We start from the raw sequence: 24,065 nt of genomic DNA, 5'->3' as shown, positions 1-24,065 counted from the left end.
CTCTTGAGGTCCCTCCATGTTTTTACAATGGCAGGATTTCCTTATTTTTCATGGTAAATAAGTATTCCTGTGTATGTGTGTCTGTGACGTTTTCTTTATCCCTTCATCCAGTGATGGACACTTTGTTTGCTTCCAAGTCTCAGCTGTTATAAAAGTGACAGTGAAATGGGGGTGCAGATATCTGTTTGGGAAATTGATTCTGTTCCCTTCAGGTGTATATCCAGACATAGGATTGTTGGATCAAATGGCGGTTTTACCTTTAATTTTCTGAGATGTTTCCATACTGTTTTCCATAGAGTTTGTACCAATTTACACTTCCAGCAACAATGCACAAAGGTTCCCTTTTCTCTATATCCTCACTGGCATTTATTATTTCTTGCATTTCAGATGATAGTTATTCTAAAAGGTGTGACGTCATATGTCACTGTTGTTTTGATTTGCATTTCCCTGATAATTAGAAATATTGGGCTTTTTTTCATGTACCTGTTGGCCATCTGTATGTCTTCTTTGGAAAAGTCACTATTCAGTTCCTCTGCCCATTTTTTAGTCAGGTTCTTTGTGGGGTTTTTTGTTGTTGCTGTTGAGTTCCTTATATATTTTGGATACTAACCCTTTATCTGATGTGTGGTTTTCAAATACTATCTCTCACTCCACAGCTTGCCTTTTCATTTTGTTATTTCTTTTATGGTAGAGAAGCTTTTTAGTTGATGTGATTGACTTTTTTGATTTTTGATTTTGTTGCCTGTGCTTTAGGTGACATATTCAGAAAAATGTCATTGCCAAGACTGACATCAAGAAGATTTTTGCCTATGTTTTTGTCTATGAAATTTAGTGTTTCGGGTCTTACATTTAAGGTTTTAATCCATTTTGAGTTAGTTTTTTTAGTGGTAGAAGAGTCTAGTATAATCCTTTTGGATGTGAATATCCAATTTTTCCAGTACCATTTATTTAAAAGACTCTCTTTTCTCCATTGTGTGTTCTTGGCTCCCTTATCTAATGTTAGTTGCCCATGTATGCATGGGTTTACTTCCAGGCTCTCAATTCTTTTCCTTTCATCTATATATGGTAATTTTTATGCCAGTACCCTACTGTTTTGATTACTATAGGTTTGTAGTATAGTTTGAAGTCAGGACATGTGATGTCTCCAGCTTTGTTCTTTTTCAGGATTGCTTTGGTCATGGTGGACCCCTGTAGCCCCATAAAAATTTTAGGATTTTTTTCCTGTTTCTGTTAAAAATGTCATAGAAATCTCAATATAAAGTGCACTGAATTGATCGATGGCTTTGGGTTGTATGAACATATTGACAATATTAAGTCCCAATCTATGAGCATGGGATATGTGTCCATTAATTTGTGTCTACAATGACTTTCATGTGTGCAGGTTTTTGTGGATTCCACTATGTTCTTTAATCTTCATATCCAGTCAATTACAGGATAATGAATTTGCTATATGCAAAATATCCTCTCTGCCTCTGTGATGCTTGTGTTTGTCCCAGCCTTCATAATCTTTTACTTGTATGAATGCAATCCTTCATTCACCAAATATTTACTGATAGCCTAACTCTTGCTTGGACCCATGCTGATCATGGACAAAACATCATCATGGAAAATATACAGATGGTGTCCCCCTCATGATATGTATGTGTTATGGTTAATAGTGTCAAGTGTTTAAGTAATGATAGGTACACCGGTATGGAAGAATGAGTTTTATGAAAGGCCCTAAAAAAATCATATATTTTAAACCTAAGATATCAGGCTTCTTGGAAGAATTGGGTCTAAACTAAAATAAGAAAGATATAGTCAAAGTAAATTATCCAGAGTGCATGAGAAGACCTGAATGTTAAAAAATATATTAAAAAGTGCAACAAACTGAAAATTATTTTATAATGTGTCATAATAGAACACTTAAAAATAAAATACAAAAAAATAATGTAAGTACTATTTTTGTCTCCTAGGGATGTGTGCATTTTGCAATATACATATTTTGTATGTATGTGTGCATGTATATATATATTGCATACATATATATTTTGCAACATATAGATTTGTGTATATATACATAAAAATGGAATTTATTCAAAAAATTGAATATTTATTCTTACACATTTAAACTCCAGTCACCTTCAAAGTACTCTCCATATGATATAATATCTCCATTTGATATAATACACTTACCAAGACTGCTCAAAACAGTTTTTGATCTCATTAATTTTGATGCCTTTTATTATTTCTGCTGATTTTGTTTCTCCTCTTCCACATCAACAAAACATTTCCCTTTGAGGATTTTTTCCATCTGGGGAAACAAAAAGTAGTCACTCAAAGCAAGATCAGGTGAATAGGGTGGGTAAGGCATTGGGGTGATGCTGTTTTTGGTCAAAAACTGCTGAACACTCATTGTGGTCTTGGCAGGTACACTCATAAATCACCTGTCATGAAATGAGCAAATGTATTGAAAGAGTCTTCAACAAAAGATTCACCAAAGCCAAATGCAGCCTCTCATAACACCACCAGCTTGTGCATAGATACAGATGGATTCCTAGAATGCTAACCTAGCAAGGGAAGCCTGTACTGCAAGAGGCCTGCCCTCCAGAAAATAATTCCAGGGGGTTTTTTGGCCCCCCTTGTATACATACATGTATACATATGTACATGTACACATACATACATGTATACACACATACATATGGCTTCAGTCATCTACTTCTTTAGAAACACATATATTTGTATGGCTATCTATTGAATTTTATATAGCCAAGACATTTCTTTTTACCTAGAAAGAATTATGGAGGTAAAAGAATGCTAATTATCCACTTGCAGGGATAACTTGGAAACATGTGGAAAATCAACAAGGTAACCATGGCAAGGTTCTTCCTGTGTTTGCCGACAAGTTAGAGGGCAATGCCATACTCTTTCATGTATGTTATCGCAGGAGGGCAGTGCCATATGCTCACATGTGTGTCACCCTTTTTGGCTTTCTGTATGTCAGTGTCTCAAGGACTGCGCTGAAAGGGAAAAGAGAAAGCAACCACACCATAACTATTAGGGTGTGGTGTGTTTTCTGTGTTGACAGATTTTATTAGAGTATCACTTCAGTTGGCAAGCACCCAGAAGAGCTGCTTTCCCTGGGAGCAAAGGTCTTTGTAATACTACAAAATCTTCCCAATAAGTGAGACAGTGGAGTGAAGGTGATATGCCCTTTGGGAGTGAATTTTCCTCCTTAGAAAGTCATGAGGAAAAGGCAAGCATTATATCTAAGATTTACCAGTCACAGAATTTGGTTCACACTCTCCCTCCTTTGCCACTAAATTCTTATAGAATGGATGAACATCTATTTACATTTAACTGAAATCCTTCATATTTAAAAGAGCCAGGTTAGGAGAATAGCAAGTAAATAACTCTGTTGCTGAAAGTGTGTTTCATTATAATTTAGTGATTAAATAGCTGTATTTAAATATCAAAGTTGATTTCTGATTTCTTAGGTCTATATGAAGGCTGTGCACATGTTTTAGTTTGGGCCATTTTTTCCATTTTTATGTGCTATAACTCAGGAAGTGACAAAAATGAGGGAAAGCGTTGCACAAACTCATAGAAAGTGACTCATCATGATTCACAGGCTCTGAGAAGCCTGCTGAAAAGTCACATGGTTTCACTTATCTTGAATGCAGACATCAGGAATAAATGGAAAGCATATTGTAGAGCTAATCTCCAAGTGCTCGGTCTCTTAACTATATTTTCTTTATAAAATTTAAAAACATGAATTTATCTATATTTAATACTATATTTGGCTCTTTTAAAATTAATCCACTCAAGTATATTTAAAGAATTAATAAAATACTACCTAAGCTTGTATTTGTCAATCAATGGACATGGAGAAAATGCTCAAGTTTCATAAATCTGGTTCCAACAATTGCAATTAATGAAATATAATTATTTAATTTCATTTTTCAAGCTTCCCTTTATATTCCTGCTTCCATTTAAAAATTATAAGACTAAAACAGTAATAAACTTAATAGTCGTGATCAATAATTGAATCACAAAAGTTTGAATCTTAAAATGAATTATTTTTGCTAATTTGAGGCAAAAATTGTTGGAAAACTCTAATTATCTGAGGTTTTGACTAGAAAAAATATGTAGTACTATCCCCTATTTTACACATAGGAGCTAAAACTCTCAGGAAGGTTTTTTTTGTTTGTTTGTGTTTTTTTTTGTTGTTGTTTTGTTTTTTAACTGTTCCACATAGCTAGGAAGCAGGCAGCATCAAGATATAAACATATAAACCCAGGTCCCTTTGACTCCAAAACTGATTTATTTTCCCACCACACTATGTTGTGTGTGTAGGTAAAAGAATCAATGCTTTTCCTTTTATTTTCTCACATAGACGCAGGCACGGTTCTGAATTGCATCTGAGGAAGTTCCTCAGATGGTCCTGAGACATTGAGCCGCAGTTATTCATCCACCTTAACAATTCTTGTGTTTTTCCCTCCTTTCTTGTTTTATCTCTGTTCCTCTTCGCTCCTGTTGCTGATGATTAGTTCTCAAATACCGTACTTTCAAGGGAGCTCTAGTCTCAGGCTCTGCTATCTGAGACACCTTCTCTTTCCTCTCTCATTCCTCAGTGTCCTTCCAGGGCCTCACATATCATTGCTTACCGCATCAACTACTGGCACATGAATCTTTGTCTCAGAATCTGTTTCAGGGAAAGGTTAAATAAAATAAGTACATTTCTCTCCTTCTCCAATTCACTCCCCAAGCCCTGCCTCCAACTTTTTGGCATCTTTCCTGCTTCGTAGGTGCTCAGGCCCCTCATGGCCTCTCTGTATTGCCTTTCTATGAAAACCTGCCCTCATAAAAGGGTATATTGGTCTGATTTGCTCTGGAGAGTAAATTACTAATAGAAAGTGTCTTATGCCTCTTTGTGGCAGCTGTACTTTAGCACTGGGGCTAGGCTTTTTTTAATACTGAAGGTAGAAGCTTTTTAAAGGTTGGTGATAAGAGCAGGAGTTTGTCTAAAATCCTGACTGAAAAATATCTAGCCTTCTTGTAAAACTCTGTGAAGCAATGTAAAAATATATATTCAGATAGCTTTCATCAACATACATATACCTACATTTTCATTTTTTGCATTCAAAAAATTTCATAAACCCAAAACTTTATAAAATATATTTTTTTTCTGAAGTCTACAGGCCATATTTTCTCAGCCAACATGGTAATTTTGTTCTGAGTGGCTGTAATTTTCGCTAGGTAAATTTAGTTATTTGATGATACATGACCAACTATCTACCATAACATTATTTTTTAAAAGAGCAATAAAAAGTGCTGGGAAAGGAAATGCAACTCAGGTGGACAAAAAACAGACTTCCTAGCATACTCAGTATGATTAAATAGCAATAAGAAAAGGTCACTGCATTTCACATGAAAAAGCTCAGATGGCCAACCTGATGCCCCAGTTTGTACACTGTATCACAACTCAAATGCCAAGTGGTAAACATGGCATCCATCTCACTATTGGCAAGAGTATGACAATGCAGAAGAAGCTCTTAGGTCACACAGCCTGGGATGTTTTCTCACTGCAGTCTGACTTGCTCAGATATTACTGTGACAGAGTAAACAGGAAGTCACTTCAGACAAGTATCATCAGAACATTGTGTTCCTAAAATACCTAGCAGAGTTTAGTAAGTAAAAAAAATACTTTGAGAAGTTCCATCCATTGAAAGTGAAAAAACTTTGATAATTTCTCATTAATTTCTATCTGGTCTCTCAATAAACCAAATTGAAATCAATTTTCTAAGTTAGAATTTAATCTCAGAGTTCAAGGAGCTATGACACAGATGCTTAGAAACCACGTTGAAAAGAGGATTTAAAATACCTGCCAGATAAGAGGTTCAAATGCTTCATCTAAATCACTGTGGCAAATATGTTTGCCTAAAATTAAACCCATCCATGGCAACTTTCAGACTATCTCCTGCCTCTTTGCTTTGTCTCCGACGAAGAGAGATGAGAGGGCCAATGGTATCCTCTGGATAGTTGCTCCAGCTTTTATTTTCAAAATCAAGAGTAGAACTCAATGTAAAACATTGAATTTATGAACTTTATTTTGAGTGTTACCTATGTCGAAACAAAATTCGACCCAAAGTTGTTCAAAATTTACATCCAAACAAAAACGTGCACACAGGTGTTTCTTGCAGCTTTATTCATAATTGCCAAAACTTGGAAGCAACTAAGATGTCCAGAAGAGGAATGGATAAATAAACTGGTATACATTCAAATAATGGAATGCTAGAAAGAAATGAGTTATCAAGCCATGGAAACACATGAAGGAAACTTAAATGCATATTACTAAGTGAAAGAAGTCACTCTGGAAAGTCTAAACTGTATGATTCCAACTACATGATATTTTAGAAAAGTCAAAATTATGGAAATATAAAAAAGATCAGCGGTTACCCTGAGGGGAGGTGGCGGGGGGGACTACTAGACAGAGCACAGAGGATTTTTAGAGTAGTAAAAAAAACTTTGTATGATATTTTTATGATGGATATGGGTCATTATATATAGAATATACAATACCAGGTAAACTATTTTAGTTGATTATGATATATCAATGTAGGTTCATCCTTGGTAAAAAAATGTACCATTCTGGTGAGGGATTGATATGGAGAGTCTATGTGTGTGTAGGGACAGGAGATCTATTGGAAATTTCTGTACCTCCCTTTCAATTTTGTTTTAAACTTCAAAATGCTCTAAAAAAATCTTTAAAAAATGTTTAAAACTATTTGGATATTCAAAATGAGGGTTTTAGAAATATATTACACTATCATCTGCATAATGGAATATTATTTAAGCATTAAAAGATTGATGAAGATTTACATTACCTTGCCCCCAAATATGCTCTCTTAGTAATATAAAGGGAAAAAAATCAACTTACACAAAACTGTGTTGTACACAATCCTATTTTTGTTTAAAATGTATGTGCGTGTAGGAAAAATATATACATGTTTTTTTTCTCTATATGGTATGGTTACAGGTAGTTTTCAAATTTTTCAAATAACATATGCTTTTTTGTGTTAGCTGTATTTTTAGAATATATTTCTATTAGAAAATGGTATGTTTTTCTATTATAGCTATAATTGAAAAAATTAACAATTCATGAGGGAAAAGAAAACAACTCCAGTTTTAGAACATTTGGAATCTTTCTTTTCTATCTTTCTACACAAATTCTCTCTCTTTCCCTGATTCTCAAAATAAAAATCAACTAACCTATAAAGTCATTGGGCTCCTGTGGATGGTTGTTATGATTGCCTGGGTTCATTTTGCCACCATTTCTGCAGTCTAAAAAAAGAGTTTGATCTTTTGTTTATCACAGCTAACGTCTTGGAGAAGCATGCTGGTTAGCCCAGTTTGGTTTATATTACCTTCTCTGGACCCATTGATTGTAGCTGGAGGTAAATGTACTATCAAAGAAACAAGACTGCTAAGACCTGAACTCTTGGGGAAAAGCAGGTCATTTTCAGAGAAAGAGTAATAGTCAATTCAATTGTTGTTCAGGACAGTTAATAACAGCTTTTTTCTTGGCCGTGTATTTTTCTCAATGGGGAATAAGAGTAAGAACATACTCTCTGTTTTACACAAGCTTGTAATAGTGTTAGGGAGAGAGTAAAATTAATATGATCAGAATCTACATCTAAATAATTAGATGTTCTATACAGTTCTAAAGATAAACTATTATACAATAATTACCTTGTATCTTGTTATGTGTAGAAACCTCATTAAAATATTGTAATGGCAGGTCATAGCATTTCCTTTATCAATAGCATTCAAAGAAATATGGAAAGATTTTCTAAGTATGCCTTTCTGATTTTAATGTAGACTGCATAAAAAAGTAATTATCTGTGTAATGAAATGGAAGGGTTCTTATATTTGAAGCTATAAAGTTATAGTTATGTGAGGAGGGATTTAGTAAATGGACGTCATATAAAATAAAATATGTTAAAGGCTGAAGTATTGATAGTGTGACCACTTATTAATCAATTTCTTAGCCAGTGAAATGAAAATTTAACAATATTTATACATTAATGTTTTCTTTGGTTTTCAGTTGATAAACATTAGCCTTGAATGCACACGTAAGAAAAACTCCTATAGAAGTTTACTTTGCAAATAACTTCAGCTCTAATACAGCTTATGATATGTCATATTAAAAAGAAAGGTATCTGAAATTGACTTCTATAATTTCTGTCCTAAGGCTGAGCTATGTCACCTTCGAGGATAGAAGTGTATAAAGCAGTTTGGGAACAAACTTATCTAGGTTTTCCATGTACAGAACTGATTTTGTTTTACAAAAATAAATAGTATGTCAGTATCAACATACAAAGAAAGGCATCACCCTTTTGTCAGAGTAGACTGGTAGTGTCTTGACAGTGGGGTCTTCTTTACCTGTTAACCCCAGTGTCTGGCACAATAACTGCACAATATGGGTTCAAGAAATGCTTGCTGAGTTTTTAATAAAGTAGAGAGCATATACTCAATGAGCATCAATAATTTCAATGGGTGATTTTGTAAAACACTACCTTTAGTTACTCATTGCTTCTATACTTAACTCCTTTTTTAGGATAAAAACATCAAGGAGGTGATAGCAGGTATTAGACAAAAAAGTAATGTTATTGTGTTTGCTCATTATCTTTCCTTAGTAAAATTATAGGCCTGTAGATCAGAAATTAATACTGGGGAAATTAAAATTTTTAAAGAAACTAAAAAAGGCATTAATTAGGAGTGTTCAGAGGTCATTAGATGCATGAAGAAGCAATATAACATAGCTGGTAAATTGGATTATAAAGTAACATTCAAAATATAATGTATATTTTACTTTATCAAATTTTGAGAAGTTTTAATGCATTTATTAACCAAATATATGACACTAGATTAAATAGCATTGATACATTCAAAACCTGTAAAGTACTTTAGGAAAGAGTAGGCTATTTTGTTGGTCATCTATGGTACCACATTCCTTTGATCATACTTTGTAATATTTTCTTCCATAAAGTTGAAACTTTATTTTTAAAAATAAAAATTTCCTAGGCAAAGTAATAAGAACCATAAACTGATCTCCAGCAATCAATTTCAAATTGATTTTCTTTCAGTTTAGTTTCAGGTTTTTTTCCCCATTATCAGTAGATTGATATTGGATCAACCAATGAATTGATTGCTTGAGTCAATTAAATATGAAAATTTAATTGTGATTTTAATGGAAATAAACCAATGTTTTGTAAAGCATAACAGGATACATACCCTACTTCCGTTGAAAGGAAACTGAAGCATCAAGAAATTAACCACTTAATTCAATCACACACATCTTTCTGTTCCAAAAGAGGTAGCAATCATTTAAGATTGGTAGAGTTGAGAAAATAGGCAAATGCATTTTTAAGGACCTGAGGTTCTAGTAATGACCTAGTAGTGCTTTAATGAGATTCTAGTGATGAAATATGTTGAGGATGTGGGTAAACTTCTCAGGTGCAATTCCCAGCTGGAGACAGAGGAAAAGCAAAGTAAACAGTCCTTTTTGTAATTTCATCTGTTGCTAAATCCTCTATTTCCCTCCTATAAGAGGCCTAAAAATCTCTCTTTCAGAATTCTTTATTCCCATTCTATTCTTTCAGTTTTAATATTTAAATAGACTATCAGCAAAACGAACCTTTGGATCAACCTGTCAAAGAATTTTTAGTGTCATTTTCAAAAACCTCAAGTAATGTATGATGAGAATATGTCACAGTAGATACCCTACTTTTTTATAAGGCAAACTCAGGCCCATGAAATTTGCTGAAAGTAGTGATACCATCTGACCTCAGTTTTTGCTGAGTGTTTGCTGCCTCTGGTAGCTCTGGTGATAAAATCCAATACCATTAACATAGCCTTGGTGGTAGAACCAGACTTTGGCGCTGGGCTCTCTAGGTAAGAAGCATGGCTCCTTCACTTACTAGCTGTGTCAACTTGGACATATTTCTTAGCCTCTCAGTCACTCAGTTCCTTTACAGGGGTTATATTATTATTTCCTATAAGAAGTTTATTCAACTTAATAAATTAATCCACATAAAGGATTTGAAACAGTGCAAGTTATATAATAAATGATATATAATGAAATGTTCAATAAAATAATGAAAATGTTATTTCTTCCTTCAAATTATTAATAATTCTTCTCACTGGAATTTCTATAGAATAGTGTAAAATTCATTGGTCACATGACCATGAAATACATTCAGTTAACAGATTACTCCTCCAATTTCCCTTTCCCTGTAAATGGGGTAAGTATGCATCTTTCTGAAGGTTGACATGGCATCAGAATCTTCCCATCCTGCATCACTTCACCATTTCATGCAACTTCATGTCATTTTATATCAGACAACTCGAAAAGAAGGCCAGTGACTTTCACCTTGTCCTACCTTTCTGTTCATAACCCCTTTACAGACACAGCATATTATTTAGTAAGTGACCAAATGGGAACTGGCAGATGAACCTGCCCCTACAGTGAGGAAAAAGAGAGCGGCACATGTTCTCTGTCATTCCCAATGTATTCGAGTCACTCTGTCCTCTTGTTAGAAAGTATGTTTTTTTCACTCTTTCTGCTTCACCTGAGAGACTATGTTTATTCATTTACCTAGCATCTCTATATTTACTTCCAAGCATATGCTTCCATGCTTCCACAGCACATACAGAATTTCAAATGGGAAAACAATATTTTTGTCTTCCCTTAGAGATACATCACTGTTAAAAAAAATCAATACTAAAACTCTATTAATAACACAATTGAAGAAAAAAATTAGAAATTAAAATCCCATTTTTCAAGGATTACATGAGGTTTCAAAGTCAATCTTACTTAAGCACACACAAATATACACACATTCATATGGACACAAAAAGGAGAATGTGAATATATTCAAAACTATTATTATCATCCCCAAGTATGAATGAGCACCTACCATGATCCCCGCTGTTCATAGTAATTCTTGTTTACTTAGCCTTGCAACATATCTGTCACTTAGTTATTTGCAGTCCTATTTTACAGTTGAGGACCATGTGTCTCAAAGTCTAACAAATGTTAGCAATTCCACCCCAGATCTGCAGTTTTCTAAAGTCCATCAGACTATTATAGGAAGCCTTGCTTTCATCTTATGATATGAAAACTAATGAAATAATAAAATTTAAAGTAATAAAGAAAAATCAGAATGTTGGTGTGCACCAGCTCCAAGGAAGGAAAAAGATCAAAGCTTTGTTTTCTGTAATATGAATAATTAATAAGACAAACCATGAAAAGTATTTACCATGGTTCCTTACAAATCGTAAACAGAACATAAATGTAAAATACTATTATAATTTCTTCTAATTTGATTCTTCAAAGCAGCTCTACCAAGCTATAGTTTATACATAAAATTTGCCCAATTCAAGTGCATGCTTGTAATAACTTTACTGATTGGTTGCACCATCCTCATAATCCATTCAATTTTAACACTCTTATCTGAAGGTTTCAAAAAAATCTGTGAAATGGAAAAATAGGATGGTTGCCAATATCAAATGTGATTTAATGTAAAGAAATGTGTATAGTTATGTATACATAGTTAGTTCAATAGATAGATAGCATATGTAAATATTACCTAGAACTTTAATTTTCTCTATTCTATGTAATTATAAATTGAGTTTTCACTGAGATATTTTTAAAATTGTTTTGTGTGTGTGTGTGTAACAACCACCAACATTTATTTCTAAAGTGAATTAATATATTTTATACAGGATAAGTTTGTGTTGTTTCCATTGCAGAAGATTCTGAAAATATGTTGTTATTTCATTCTATTCACCACTCTACATTTACCATTAAAAATCAAAAACAATTCTGGGAAGTGGGCATGAAAAATTAGGGGATGTGTTAATATAACAGAAACACTTATGACATATGTAGTAATTATTATATATATTATATACTTACATACATTGTTTTATATGTAATATATAATCATTATTTGGAAAATTAAGCAAGTAGGGCTGGAAAAACATCTATTCAGGACACAAAATGTACAAAAACATCTTTAAAATACAATTGTTTGCTCAGTTTTTCAAGGATAATAATTGCATTTTATGAGACATTGCTTTTTTTATACTATTATGACTGCTTTATTGGTACAAGAACATTGAAAAAAAGAACATTTAGTGCCTTATTTCCAATAAGTAACACAAAATATAAGTCTTGAAAAATACAAAATATAACAAAACAAGTGGAGAGTCACACATACCACTCCCTCCTCTACCAGACACCATTAGAGTTCAATTTCAGGGTCTGTTTAAAGCTTTTTTTGAGTTTTCGTTTCCTCTGTTTCAAATTTCTGCTGATGTCGTGGTCTCTCACCAGTTATATTTAAGATTATCTTCTTCCAACGAGAATCCTAATTATAACTTTGAGTATGCTAAGTAAATACTAATTACACATTAAGGGCCAAATTCTGATCTTAAGTTTAAATGAAGAATTTATACTTAACTTTAATTAAACCTGAACATCTAATACGTTTATTACAAAACATCTTTGATATTGAAGATCATATACAAACATTATGATATAGCTGTCCAGGAAGTTTAAAATTTTAATTACTTATGATTTGAACTGAACATTAGCTTTCACCAAAAAAAATATTCCATGAGCAACTTTCTATTCTACATTGAGCTTCTCAATACTAAAATGCAAAAGCTATTGGGAGTTACTTATAGAGACCTAAATATATATAGAGACCTAAAGTGTAGAAACTTTAATTTTTAAAGTATTTTTTCCCTGATCCTCATGTCTTGAGAGTCTTTTAGAAAGGATGAGAGGTGAATCCCATAGAAAGAAACAATAGAGAGCTTTCGCCAAGTGAATTTGGACTCATCCTTGGAAATCCTAGCCAGCTATGGGGAGTGGGTAGCTGGTAAAGAAATATCTTGAAACTTGAGCAAATAAGGTTTAAATATCTACCTGTTAATAATAGCCTTCTAATAGTATATTTATGTAATAAGACATTTCTTTTGTTTTCAGATATAAAAGTTTCAGATAGAATAAGAGATTCTCTCTTCCCCTCACAAAACTTACGGCTTAAAAAAAAAAAAAGAATGACCCTAGAGAAGTGGAAACATATGTCCTAATTTGTACACTAATTTCATAAGCTAGACCATTCATAATAACCAGATCTAGGGAAAAATACTCACGTCTGTCAACTGATGATTGGATAAACACAAAGCACTATCCATAAAATGAAATATTATTCAGCCATAAAAAGAAATTAAGTACTGATACATGCAACAATATAGATGAACCTTGAAAATATTATACTATGCAAAAGAAGCCAGCTAGCTACTAAGGACTACGTATTATATTATTAATCCATATGAGTGTTCAAGATAGGGAAATCTATAGATATAAGAAGTAAGTTTCTTAGGGCTGGTGGTTGGGATATAAAGCAAGAAATGATAGCTAATGAGTATGGCGTTTCTTTTTAAAGTAATAAAAAGATACTAAAATTGGTCATGGTGACAATTGTGAATATACTAAAATTAATTCTACACTTTAAATAGATGAGCTGCATTGGATGTAAATAATATCTCACTAAAGCAATCACAAAATAAGAATGTAAAAAAGGTACATAATAGCAGTCTTATTCAAGTTTGCTTTATAGTAATGACCCAGGGCATTAAACATAGCATGAGAAAGTGTATGTGTGTCTGCATGACTGTTTAATTTAGCTGTACCTTGTGATGTTTTCAAGAAGTCTAGTATTTTGAATTATTATTTAAATATATAATTTCCATTGTATAGTTCTCTATTTCTGGACTAGAAACCATTGAAAAATGTCATTAGATGCTGAATTACATCAAAATGTCCTAAAATGCTTTCCATAAGTAAATGTTATTTGTCAACATGTGCTCCATTCCATGTAATAAATTATCAGCACTGAATACTCTGAACAGTTACATCACACCATACTATATAAAGCTTGAAGGCCAGCAGGGATTTTTTTTTAATTTAGTGTAATTTTAAACATTACAAAAATAGCTCTCTCGCAGCTCCCCTGCTGTGCCTCAGATTATTGCCAAGGCTTTTTTGTAACATGTTATCACTAGAGTGACATCTTTCCATAAATATTGCACCTTTGACTCTAATGTCACCCAAAATAGCCATGGGATCTAAAGAGTACAGGAGAAGAAAAGTAAAGAAAGAAACTGTTAATTTTTTCTTTAATTTCTCACCATGAAAACTTCCATACCACCATACCTTCCCATTTATCCACATACCTCCTCAATGTGAGTCTCCCTTAGATTTCAGGATTTGTTTTCAAAGCCAAAAAAATTTCTCTTCGAAAATTAAGCTCAGTTGGAGAGCTGGTGTACCATTTGAAATCAAAGTCATTGAACTTTGTTGGGTACTTGGTAAAACATCTACTAACCAAATATCAGCTGCTTGCAGATTTCTCATCTCAATGACCCACTCCGTGAAGCAATTTCTTCACTGTACGAATTTTAAAGATATAAACCAAGAATTATTTGGATAGAGTCTGAATCTTGAGATGAATTCTAAAGAGGATGGAATAAACATAGTTTGCTTTCCTTTTTTATACTCTGAAATTTTAATTCTGTACGTATTATGAGGAAAATTTAGTCCACACGTAACTAATTGTCAATCATTTTATTCATCACAGTATATTTTGAAAGAGCTACTTGAGGCGCTGACTCAAATAGCTTTTGAAATAGACTTTGGAAATTGTTTTTTTAATGAGCTATTAAAATATTGTTCTTGAAAAAAAGAGAAAGTCATTATCCTGAGCCCTAAGTCACCAAAGAAAACCCCTCAAGTTCAACTTGAAATGCTCAATAATTCCTACATTTAATAAAACCAATTTGAATTCCCATTCTAATAGTCTACATCTTTAGAACATCCTTAAACACATGGGGCTGTGTTAACTGACAACTTTTGTATGACAAGAAGAAAGTGTTTTGTGGTGACTACAAACTGACTTTTAATCTCTGGATATTAACCTACTGATTGTCTCAGCTTAATTAGTCAGCTACATAGGCCAAAAATATTTTTCTCAAGGTCCCATGGAGTCCCTAGTAACTCATTTTTTTTGTGGCCTCAGACAATTCACTAGGAAAGTTAACCAATAATGGAAGAAAATTTGTTCTCAGATGACACAATCATATATTGATAACATTAGACTGAATCCTAGGAGCAACTGTTGCTTAACTGAAACCCCATCACTGCCAACCTCCTATACCTCATACATAAACTATAGAAAACTATAGAAAAAAGATGATTTTTTAAATACAGGAAAAGGAAATCACAATAGGCAGGGGAAAGATGGGGTGGGGGACTAGTGTTGAAAATAAGTTTGAGATTTAAAAATATCCCAACTATAGGTACACAAAAATCTAGAACTGTGGGTTGTACATATATTACACACTGAAGAAAATTTGTGAATTGATAACTTACACATAAATAGTAAGGAAGGATGTTTCTTGGTTATAGATATAACTATCATCGCTGAAGGATCTAATCTAGCTCATAGAAGCAGCTAACCCAGTATCCTGTGTTTGCTCATACCACACAGATATACAAAAGCAAACAAAAAATTCCACCCATCTGAGTATTCTGCCTGAGTATTAAAATAAGAAAAATTTGTTTGCATTCCAAAATATAAATATATACTTTTAAATATGCTGGAAAGTATTTATTGCCATCAACCTCTAAGGCCTTCTGATAATTTGTTAATCTGGCATTCATAAAAAATAAAAGCCCTTTTTATTTAATTTTAAAACATACTCTAAATTCTTAATAAAAAATATAAATGATACATGAGATAAACTTTCCCCAGTTCACATTTAGTCCCTTTACTATATTTACTTTTACCTAATAATAACCTTTAACCATTTTTTCAACAAAGCAAGATTAAACAGTGTGGATAATACTTCATTTTCTGATATGACTCAATTTTTCGAAGCTTTTACCCCTTCTGAAAATTTATAAGTATGCATGCAGAGTTGGAATTTCACCTTATAGCATTCTATTTTTAGGCTGCATAACAAGGAACAGATTACATCTAAATATAGAGAACAACCACAGGACAGTTACACAATGGACTACTACTTGGCCAGAAAAAAGAAGAAAACTTTACCCTTTGAGACATATGAATGGACCTGGAGAAACTTATGGTAAGTGAAATAAGCCAGTCAGAGAAAGACAAATACCATATGATTTCAGTCACATAAGGAATTTAATGAACCAACTGAACTAACAAGGAAAATGGGGACAGACTCATAGATGGAGAGCAGAATGACAGCTAGTGTGAGGACAGGAGGTGAGATGGTGGAGGGATTGAGCAAAAAAGGAAAAAGGACTCATGGACGTGGACAACAGTGTGGGAATTGCTGGGGAGAGGGGAGTACAAGGGAACTAAGTGGTAATAGAAAAAATATGATAAAGATTAAATTAAAAAATAGAATAGTTCTATTATATTATCTTTAGTTTGGCTTTAAAACTTCAATCAAATTAGAGTTATAAATTTATTTATCTTAAAGTAATATTATGTCCACTGAATAGTTTTTCCTATATAATTCACACATTATAATCATTCAAATGAGCATTAATTATTTGGGCATTATCTCCCTCACTGAATCCTTAAATATAAGCCTCTGTTAAAACTCATTGTCCTTGTTAAGTAATGCTCTCCATATATCTCAGTCACAGCATATTAGCCCTGGAATTAACCCACAGATCATCTATTTGGAAATGAGTTCCTTGATATATAGATAAGTCATACTCACCTCTAACAAAACTACAGCTAGAAGCCAATTCTCATAATACAAGCTCTTCTAAAAAAAAAAAATCCACATTTCCTTCTACTTTTCCATTCCATTAGTTTATAAATAAACATAAAATCTATAGAGTATTCCAAGTCTCTTTAATTAGTAGTTTAAAAAAAAAGTACATACTTGATTGATATATAACCAAATATAGCCCAGTGTTTTTGTAAGCCTCTGCAGACCAGGTATGTTAAATGGATCACGCTACCAAGGGCAAACATCAGAATTTCACTTACCCTAAAATGTTACCGAATTATTTGTAGGCATCCCTGGGGTGCCCCATAAGGATGGTAAGTGTTAAAATACCGACAGGGTATAAATATGCCAGTGTGAAGGCCCCTGTACTATGTTACCACCACTCCCAACACACAGACAAGTACACAAGTCCCCACCTTGCCATACACTCAGTACATTTTTCAAGAAATTTTGCTTGAATAAATATTGAAAATTCCCTTTTGTATGCCCTGGCTGGTGTGTCTCAGCAGGCTGGAGTGTCGTCCCATAACTGAAAGGGTGCAGTTTTGACTCCTGGTCAAGGCACATGCTGAAGTTGCGGGTTTGCTCCCCTGTCAGGGCATGAAAGGAGGCAACCAATCCATGCTTCTCTCTAATCATGTTTCTCTCTCTCCCTTCCTGTTTCTCTAAAAAGCAATGAAAAAAATATCCTCAAGTGAGGATAAAAAGAACAAATATTTCTAAAATATTTCTTGATTCTGTATGAAGCCCTATCAGTCAACAAGTTTACTTCTGTGATAAAAATGCTGTCTTAAAAGAACAAAAGGGACTTTTAGCAACCCCAAAGCTACTCTTGCATGTATAACAAGATTATAAAAATGGAAACACTTATCAGTTTAAAAATAATTATCTCCTGTTTTGCAGAACCCTGCCAATGCTGTTCTGGAACAGCTGTGGGGTTCGGTTGCCCACCGCCAAGAAGCGTGACTCCCAATGCAAGAGTTTAGTGAAAAAGGAAAGGGGTTGTTTATTTAAAGGTTACACAGACTTAGAATAATGGTGGATTTCTGCTGTTAAGTCCTGCTCTCTTTAAAACACCCCAAAACACATAGTCCTGCCTCCCTTTGCCAAACCAGGCCAGTTTCAGAATATGCCAGTCAGAAGTACTGTCTTTCAGAAAAACAGAAGTCTCCAGCTCAGCATTCTTGGTCAGAGTTCACCTCCAAACAGCTTTTATGAATCCAGGTGGCTAGGCAGGCCCCCGCACAGCTCCATCAGCTCCGCTGCCATCTTCTCCATGCCGGCTTCCCAGCAGGCCTCCTCTTTCTTACTCCAAACCATGTCTTCTCCTTACGCACCAGATGTCATGGGAGACTGGACCCCTTTCAAACTGTGTGACTCCTCCTCTCTCAGCCTACCCTTATTTTAAATGCTCAGCCTGGAATTTCCTATGTGACCTCATATCTGAGCCCTCCTACGATGTGCTACTTTTGCCAGTTCCCCCATATCTTTTACTTTCTTTCAGCTGCCATCTTCAGTCAGGGCGAGAGTGTCCTATGACACAGGGACATCTAACTCCCCTGGCTATGTCACAAGTCACTGTACACTCTTCAAGTCACATATACCTTTTACCTGGGGCAGCAGCACAGCTATTAACTTGCCATTGGTATGCAAAGTATGTTAACTGCCATATCATCTGCTCCTTCCTTCCCCCAATTCAGGTTTGTGGGGGATAGACTCTGCTATTTTGGGGGACCGTCACTCTGTGCCCCATTACACTGTCACTAGGGCCATAACAGTTATTTTAACACTGAGACACACATCTACTTTCCTCTGCCATTGGTTTTATTCAGTACATTAAAATATTGAGTTATATTATCAGGTAGAATATTTTGAAAAGTTAAATTACAAGTAGGAAGAGCTCCAAAAGTGAAAACTTTATAGTGAAAATTAATACAGTTTTTCAATAGAAATTTTTTTAAATGTTCTTGTGATTAAAGAGGAAATACCAGAAAAAATGTCAAAGGCAAATTACACACTGGTATATTTCCAGCACATGTGACAGAGAAATATTATTCTGAAGGGATAAACAACTTTACAGATACATATAAATTAGTCACATAAGTACAGAAATGAAGAGCTGAAATAACTCAATAAGACACAACATAAGAAATTAAATAGCTAATATACGTATAAAATATATTTTTAACAATCAAAGAAATATAAGCCAGGGAAGAAAAACACTATTTTTCAGCTATAAGAGAGAAAAAAAAAAAAACTGTTTCACACTGTTGACAAGAAGAAAACAGAAATGAACATGTTCAAAATCTTCCAATAGAGATATAAACTGTCAGAACATTTTTCGCAAGTGGTGGAAATTTGAATAGAAAATCTTAAAATGTTTATGCATATACTCATACCCAGTAATTTCACTTAAAGAAACTTATCATAACAGCAAAGCTCATTGAAACTTATAAAAGATAGTATGAAAACAATGGTAACATAGCAAAATTATATGAAGGTAAAAAATGCAAATGCTATATTATTGAAATAAAAAATAATATACTTTTGCTTTTTTTATTGCTGCAAGTTTAACAACTTAAAACAGCATCCAGTTTTAGCTCATAGTTCTGTAGGTCAAAGGCATGGCATGGCATGACTGGATTCCTTCTTAAGGTCATCAACAGTCTGATACCAGAGTGTTTGCTGGAGGTTCTAGGGAAACATTTACTTCCAAACTTGTTTTAATTCACAGCCAAATTCAGTGCCTTGTGACAGTAATACAGTCCCTTGTTTCTTTGTTGTCTGTCAGCTGAAAAGTGAGGGACCTTCTCAGCTTCTTTAAGACACCTCCTCCGAGCTCTAGCCAGCAATGGTCTATGAAATCCTTCTCATGGGTTCAATCTTGAAATTCCTCCACCTCTGACCTCTAGATTCAGATTTAAGGTCTGGAAAGATGATGATAAACTTCTATTTTAAGGTCAACTAATTTCAGACCTTAATTACATCTGCAGATCCTTTCGCAGCAATAGATGGACTAGGATTTGATTGAACAGCTGAGAGATATGTGTACCAATAGCAAAAATCTTGAGACTACCCTAGACTTCTACCTACCAGATCCCAAACAAAATGTGTTATGACCCATATTTATATAAAAATAAAGAAATTCCACATATATGCATACTTTCTATAAAGATAGATTTGACACTGTTTACATATATGAGGGGGTACCCCCCCAAAATGGAATTTATTTATAAAAAATTGTATATTCTTACACATTTAAACTTCAGTCACCTTCAAAGTACTCTCCATTTCATGCAAGACACCTATAAGACTTTCTTCACTGCTCAAAACAGTTTTGAACACATCAATTTTAATGCCTCTTAAAGAGTGTGTCTGCTGTTTTTTTGTTTCACCTCTTCCACATCTGCAAAATGTTTCTCTTTGAGGACCTTCTTCATCCAGGGAAACAAACAAACAAAAAAATTGCCCAGGATGTGATTGGTTGAATAGTAGGTAGGGCACAGGATCATGCCATTTTGGGGTCAAACACTGGGGAACACTCATCACAGTGTGGGCAGGTGTGATTGCAAATCACCCCTCATGAAATGGGCAAACATGTTAAAAGAGTCTTCAAAAAAAGTTAACTGAAACTGAACACAGCCTCTCACAAAAACTCCAGCTGGTACACTGGTACAGATGGGTTCCTAGAACACTCACCTACCAAGGAAGCCTGTACTACAAGGGGTCCACCCTCCAAAAGATAATTCCCTTCTTCTTCAGGGGGTCGTCTCTCACATATGAGCATGAGATAATTTTAGATGTGATTTTAATGTTCATCTTCAAATTATCAGTTTGGAAATTTTTATATAATAGACATTATTTAAAGAAGTTTAGTCTGTCTAGAAGTTTATTTTTTCAAAAATAAGAAAATCTCTTTTTAACATATTTATCAAATGGTGTTGTCAATGTTATTCTTCCAAACAGAAGACCATATTGATAGTATCAGAGCAAGCTTCTATAGAGAAACAAAAATACACTTAGAGATTTTGCAGTGTTTTCAAGCAGTTAAAATCCCATTTTGATGCATGCTCAACTGAGAACTAAAAGTTCAAATATTGCTTTGCATAGGAAATTAGCAATTAAGTACCCATATAATTAACTTGCACCTGCCAATTGATGCACCAATTAAGTTTGCAGATACCTTAAAAGAAACTTCTTGAAAATAAAATTTCTGACTTTTTTTGACAATAATCTGTTGTGGATGTTCAAAAATACACAAATCTACAGAAAGATGCCCATAGTAGCCATGAGGATGACTGATCAGGAGACCAGCTACCATGCTCTGAAATTTATCAACAGGTTGGCACAGAGGTCAGCCTTCCCAAGGGCGGCTCACTGCCAGTGACCAAATGCAGATGGGATCCTAAGGCAGATCTGCACTTGGGAGACCCAGGACTTCAACCTCTGCCTTGGGCTCAAGGAATAAGTCAAAAGCCTTGCTATCTGTATTTGGTAGAATTGTCATTTACCCCACCCCACACTTCCAAATATGTTGAAATCCTAAGCTGCAGTATCTGTGAATACAACCATCTTTGGAAATAGGGTCTTTGTAGATGTATTCAATTTAAAATCATGTCATACCGAATTTAAGTGAGCCCTAATTGTAATAACTGGTGTCATTATAAAGAGAGAGAGAGATTTTCAGACACACACATAGCAAAGATAATCATGTGAAGACACACAGAAATTAGAGTGGCGCAGGTACAAACGAAAAACAAGCCGAGGATTGTCAGCAACCACCAGAAACTAGGAAGAGGCAAGGAAGGGTTCTCCCCTACAGCCTTCAGAGAGACCACAACCCAGCCAAGACCTTCATTTCAGACTTCCGGCCTCCAGCACTGTGAGAAAATACATTTCTCTTTAACTGGGGATCCACACCCAGTTTGAGGTATTTTGTTATGGCTGCCCTAGGTGACTGGTATACTACCTAACCTTCCTCTCTTCTCTGCATGATTCAGAGCCAAACTCATGTAGTGGTTTGACAGCATTCCCAGCCTGTCTAAGCCGTGCCCCACTTTCTCCCACACAGGTGTTTCCCTAATAACATCCTTCTGTTTATTCTCATTATGGCCTCTGCTTCTCAGAGATCAGCGACTAACACAGAAAATGAAGCACACTTCTTTAAGTGTATGCTAACATTTGATAACAATAATGTGGAAAAGCTGAACTGGATTTGAAAGTCTTGTGTTCTTTTTCCTGATTGTTACCGGGACTGAGGCTGCCTGCCTGTGTGGGTGGGCCACCGGTGGGCGCCTCAGCGGTACACAGCAGCCAGGCCTGCACGGCAGGGCTTTGAATATCGGTGCTGATTACCTGGAGTGAAGAGCAGCGACGCATCTGCTAATGAAAAGCCCTGGCAGAAACAGATAAAGAACAAGAAATATCCCAAATCCTTTCTTTCCATCTTCATTCTCCTGCCAGTGCTTTTGATTGGCCAATCTATCCATATATAACCTGATATAAGAGATTATGGGAAGCTTAGTTTGTAGAAGAAAGGGAAGAAATGGATCTGAAACAAACAGGAAATAACTAGTAACTAGATCCTTTGTCTTTTTTATATGGAGTTATTAGTCCTTTTTTTCCTCTAATAATTTACGTGACCTTTTTGTGTGTTCTGAAAATTTTATTATAAAGCTGAATATGTCCTAGTATCCGTGATTGCTTTTGTTCACTTTTATTGAAATATAATTGACATAACAGGAGTGTATAGGCCTAATGACTTGACTTACAGATACTGTGAAATGATTACTACAATGAGTTTGCCTGTGATGAGAACTTGTAGGATCTTCTCTCTTAGGAACTTTCAAATATACCACACAGCAGAGTTAACTGTAGCCATCAAGTTGTACATTACATCTCCAATGCTTATGATCTTATTACTGGAACTTTTTGCCTTTGACCAACTTTGTCTAATTTCCCCATCCCTCACCACCTCCTCACCCCCTCCACAAACCATGGATCTGATCTCTATTTATTTATTTACTTTATATTCCACATATAATTGAGATTATACAGTATTGTCTTTTTCTGATTTATTTTACTTAGAATAATGACTTCAAGTTCATTCAAGTTGTTGCAAATGGCAGGATTTCCTTCTTTTAATGGTTAAATAATATTTCACTATATATATCTATGCATATATATGTGAGATATATGTATCTATCTCTCACAACTTCTTTATTCATTTGTCAATGGACATTTAAATTATTTCAATGTTTTGGCTTGTAAATAATGTTGCAATGAACATGGAGGTGCAAATATCTCTGCAACATAGTATTTGTATTTTCTTCAGATAAATACCCAGAAGTCGAATTTCTGGGTCATATGGTAGCTCTATTTTTAGTTTTTGAGGAACCGTCATACTGTTTTTCAGAGTCTATACAAATTTGCAGTCCCACCTTTTGATGATAGCCATTCTAACAGGCATGAGGTGATATCTCACTATGGTTTTGATTTGCATTTCCCTGATGACTAGTAAGGTTGAGTACATTTTAATGTACGTGTTGGTCATCTGTATGTCGTCTTCAGAAAAATGTCTCTTCCGATTGTTTGCCAGTGTTTTAATTGGATTGTTTTTATTCTGTTGTTGTTGAGTTATATGAGTTCTTTATATATATATATATATATGCCTTATTTTATATATATACAAATATAGGTGCAAATATTTTCTCCCATTATGTAGTCTGTCTTTTCATTTTGTTGATGGTTTCCTTTTGTTGTGCAGAAGCTTTTTAGTTTGATGTAGTTCTACTTGCTTACTTTTTGTTGTTTTTATTTTGCTTGTTTGCTTGTGCTTCAGGTGTCATATCAAAAAAAAATAAAAAAATAAAAAACATTGCCAAGACTGATGCAAAAGAGATTTTTTCTATGTTTTGTTCTAGGAGTTTTTTAGTTTCAGGTTTTGCATTTAGGTCTGAAATCCTTACTGAGTTCATTTTGTGAGTGGTGTTAGATAGGGGTCTAGTTTCATTCTTCTATATGTGAATATCTAGAGAGTGTCTTTCTCCATTTAGTTTTCTTGGCTCCCTTGTCAAATATTTATTGACCATATATTCATGGGTTTATTTCTGGGATCTCAGTTCCATTCCATTGGTCTATGTGTCTGTTTTATGCTAGCACCATACTATTTTCATTGCTATAATTTTGTAATATAGCTTGAAATCAAGAAGTGCGATGCCTCCAACTTT

The sequence above is a fragment of the Pteronotus mesoamericanus genome, unplaced genomic scaffold (genome assembly GCF_021234165.1).
Source record: "Pteronotus mesoamericanus isolate MK-2021 breed Mesoamerican mustached bat unplaced genomic scaffold, CSHL_Meso_final scaffold_85, whole genome shotgun sequence".
Lineage (NCBI taxonomy): Eukaryota > Metazoa > Chordata > Mammalia > Chiroptera > Mormoopidae > Pteronotus > Pteronotus mesoamericanus.
Note: the sequence above shows the minus strand (reverse complement) of the source record.